Source organism: Orycteropus afer, unplaced genomic scaffold (genome assembly GCF_000298275.1).
Source record: "Orycteropus afer afer isolate SDZICR_OR568_19922 unplaced genomic scaffold, OryAfe1.0 scaffold00644, whole genome shotgun sequence".
In the NCBI taxonomy this organism is placed as follows: domain Eukaryota; kingdom Metazoa; phylum Chordata; class Mammalia; order Tubulidentata; family Orycteropodidae; genus Orycteropus; species Orycteropus afer.
The window spans coordinates 817,004-821,636 of record NW_006922231.1 but is presented as its reverse complement, the minus strand read 5'-3'; positions in this window follow the sequence as shown (position 1 = coordinate 821,636).

Below are 4,633 nucleotides of genomic sequence, written 5' to 3'. Positions count from 1 at the left end.
CGGGGAGCCGCGGAGCCGCGGAGCAGGTGGCGCGGGCCGGGGCTGCGGCCCAGCGGAACCTGTGCAGAAGAGCTGCGCCGCCGCCTGGAGCGGGAGCCTGGTTACGCCATAGAGGGCGATGGAGGCCGAGGTCCCCTTGTTGTGTCCCCTTTCCCCAGGTTCCTGTGACCCACCAGGAGGGGCGCTCCGGAATGCAGCCCGAACAAATACTGGACAATGTTTTCCGGCGGCGGGTGTTTAAAAATCTCCCTACTTCCCGCACCACACACAAACACACCCTGGCAACATTTCTTCGAAAGGATCCAAGCTAGCTAGCCTCGGAACGAATTCTAGGTGATTAGTATTTGCGTCAAATGACAAAGAGGTCTGAGGTACACATGCAGTTGTGACTCAGTTTTCTCACCTCTTTCATGAAAATAATACCTACTCTGTAAGTTATGATTATTATGAGAATTGAATGAATTGATAACCGCTTATTAAAGTCCTGTCATGCAGTGGGTGCAGGACCTATTAGTAGTAATAACAATGGCAATTATTTAGGCTGTTGGTGTTATTTCAAGGGGGATATGTAACCTTGGGCAGGGAAGCCCTTCTGTTTCTGTGGGAAGCAGTTGCTCCTGCTGTAAATGACTAGGATGGTCTTCATTCGTCTTTCATTCAAAACATACTGAACTAAGTGCTGGAGCAAGGGCTAAAGAAGATGGGCGTGATGCTTTCTTCAGCAATGAAGATCTCAAAGGTCCCTCTTTAGTCTAAAATTTTGTGAAGGAGTTATCTTGTTGGTTGGTCAAACCCAAAACTCATTGCTATGGAGTTGATTCTTGTCATAGCTATCCTATAGGACAGAGTAGAACAGCCTCCATAGAGTTTCCAAAGCTGTAAATCTTTATGGAAGCAGACTGCCTCATCTTTCTTCCACGGAATGGCTGGTGGGTTCGAACTGCTGACTTTTGGGTTAGCAACCAGATGCCTTAAACACTGCCACCAGAGTTCCTGGTTGGTCAAAAAAAGCACCCAAATTTCTGATATTTGCATACCTGGAGAATGTAGCTGGCAGATTCAATATAACTTGACCTAAATGAATCTGTGGCACTGTCTCTCAAAAAAAAAAAACAAAACACCTCACTGCCCTCCAGGGGGATCCAACTCATAGAGACCCCTCCTTGGGTTTCCCAGGCGGTATCACTACAGAAGTAGACTGCCCAATATTCCTTCTGAGGAGTGGCTGGTGGGTTTGAACTGCCAGCCTTCTGGTTAGCAGTCAAATGCCTTAGGCACTATGCTACCAGAGCTCCCTGACATTCTCTCTAGCGTCCTTTTAATAAGCGTATCCATGTGGAATGTGAAAATGTATACCTCTCTCTTTCCACACACACACACACACACACACACATATATATATTAATTATAAAAGGAATACATGTTCACTGTAGATATTGTGGAAAATACTTAAAAGTGTCAGGAAGAATATTAAAATCATCAAAGGTCCCACCATGCAAAGATTAAAACATTAGTCTTATTAACATTTTCAGGAATTTCCTTCCTGTTCTTTTAAGTGTGTGTGTATTGCAAAACTAGAATATTTTGTAACCTGATTTTTTCCCTTGACAACTTAAGTATGTTCTCAAGTCATGAAATCCTCTCTGATAATGCAGCTTTAATGATTGCATAGTATCTCCCACTCTTAGGGGTATATGTTACTTACCATTGGATATTGGTCATTGTTTCTCAGTTTTTCACTTATAAATAATTCTAGAATTAATGCCCTAATACATTGTTTTTTTAATGTTGTGCACATCTCTTTTTAATGTTCTGTTATTTTTTGCAACTTAAAATTATAAAATCAAATGATACCTGCAATTTTAAAGTTTTTGATGGATAGTGCCCAAATTTTCTCCAAAAATTGTAAATCATTCCTTATGAGCAGTTTATAAGTATTTATTCCACATTACTTACCATAGATTATAATACTTCACATATTTACCAGTTTGGCTGGAGACAAAAATATTATCATTATTAGTATTGTTAAAATGTATTTTTATAATTAATGAGGTTGAATAGTTTTATAAATACACTGTTTTTCTTCACTTGTCAGTGTGTGTGAATTTTCTTTGGACTTTTTTGTGTTGAAGTTTCATCTTTTTTTAATTGATTTGGAACATATAACAGAAGAGCTCTTTTAGCACAGTGTGTAAGTCATTTGGCTGCTAACCAGGTTGGAAGTTCAAATAAAAATAAAAAGTTATACAGCCTTGGAAACCCAATGGGGGTCAGTTTGAGTCAGAATCGACTCAATGGCAGTGGGTGTAACACCAGGGAGCTATGCACCCCTTAGAACAAGCAAGCATACAAGATCAAAAGAGCAACATTTTCCCAGGAATAAAGCTTAGAAGGCGGGAAGTGTTAGGAAAGAAGGACAAATGGAAAAGGTTAATACAGAAGGAAGTAGGAAAAGTTCTGTTAAAATGTTGGGATTGCAATCAATATCATGAAACAAAATGTGTATGAATAACTGAATAGAAAACCAATTTGCTCTGTAAATATTCACCCAAATCGTAATAAAATGTTTTTTTAAAAAAAGATTGTCAGTTTTGTGTAGTCAGGTATACTAACATTTTCTTTTATGATTTCTCTTTTTGTTTTACGCTTAGAAAGATCTGTACCTCTGGCAGATCATATAGATGCTGTATTTTCTTATCTGTAATTGTAATTATTTCCTTTATATATATATTTTATTATTTAATCCTTCTACAATTTAGATGAATCAGATTGCTTTATTTTTCATCAGTGCAAGGTATAACAATGAGGCTGATGGAATAGAACCAACTTCTTTCCTTGTAAAACTAAAGGTTATCCTAGTCACTGCATCTACGTTAAATGACACAGATATTTGCCAAGTAGAACGATTTGCCACTGTCAATGAACAATTTTCTCATTGAAGTCTCACCTATGGAAAATATCTTGACCTTGGATCATTAAAACTAGCATGTAGGCTAACAGAGAATGGAAATTCCCAGAAAACTTTAATGTTTCCCTTTTATCTATTATTTTAGAATCTACCTGAAAATTTTTCAACTGGTTTGTAATTATCTGATCAATAATTTTAAATGTAGTTTTAAAAAAATCTTTAATAGAAATCCTCAGCAGATACTCTGGGGGAAGAGGTTCAACTTGTTGTTGTTGTTGTTGTGATGTGCCCTCGAGTCTGACCCAACTCATAGTGACCCCTCCTTGGGTTTCCGAGGCAGTATCACTACGGAAGTAGATTGTCCCATCTTCCTTCCGAGGAGTGGCTGGTGGGTTTGAACCACCAGCCTTCTGGTTAGCAGTCAAGTGCCTTGGGTGCTATGCTACCAGAGCTTGTAGCTTAAAGTCAATAAATGATTACCAATTTAACTGTTTTGTAAAGTGTATACCTGAAGAACTGATGCATTTGAATTGTGGTGTTGGTGAAGAATTTTGAACACACCATGGACTACCAGAAGAATCAACAAATCTGTCTTTGAAGAAATACAACCAGAATTCTCCTTAGAAATAAAAATGGCCAGACCATCTCTCATATTTTGGTCACATTATCAGAAGAGACTAGTCCCTAGAGAAGGGTATCATGCTCGGTAAAGTGGAGGGTCTACAAAACAGAGGAAGATCCTCAACGAGATTGATTGACACAGTGACTGCAAAAACAGACTCAAGCATAGCAACAATTTTGAGTATGGCGCAGAAACAGGCAGTGTTTAGTTCTGTTGTACATAGGGTGGCTGTGAGTTGGAAACAACTCAGTGACACCTAACAACAACATACCTGAAATTAACTGAATCAAATTGTGTTCAGAATAAGCCAAAACATAGCTATAGGCAAGAGCTCTGGTGGCGTAGTACCTAAGGCTTTTGACTGCTAACCAGAAGGCTGGCGGTTCAAACCCACCAGTACTCCTGGGAGGGAAGGTTGGGCAACCTATTTTCATAGTGATACTGCCTCTGAAACCCAAGGAGGGGTTGCTATGAGTTGGATCCCACTTGATGGCAATGAGTTTGGTTCGGTTTTTTTGTTTGCTTGTTTTGTTTTTTTTAATAGCTATAAGCAAGTTATGCTAAACACATGTATTTGTGTTATTTTCTTTTTTAAGATTGGAGTATAAATATCCCCAGGTTTTTTGTTTTGTTTTGTTTTTTAAAGATCGACTATGTACATATATGCCAGAAAAATAAAAACTGAGTGAATTCAAGTAGCAATTTTTTTAAGAAATCAATTTTAAACAGTTAGAAATGAAATTTTTAATAGAAAAATTTATCTTTGTTATCCAATTGGAGCTCTGGTGGCCTAAGGCATTTGACTGCTAAATAGAAGCCTGGTGGTTCAAACCCACCAGCCACTCCTCAGAAGGAAGATTGGGCAATCTACTTCTGTAGAGATAACACCTCGGAAACGCAAGGAGGGGTTGCTATGAGTCGAGATCGACTCGATGGCAGTGAGTTTGGTTGGTTTTCTAATCCAATTAGAAAAGAAATAATAAGCTGGCAATGTATGTTGCAGCCTATACACTGCTGAGGAGAACAGGAAGTTCTGAAGAACAATTTGACCATATGTATTAAATACCTTTACTAATGTAGGAAACTAATAAATGAGAAACCCA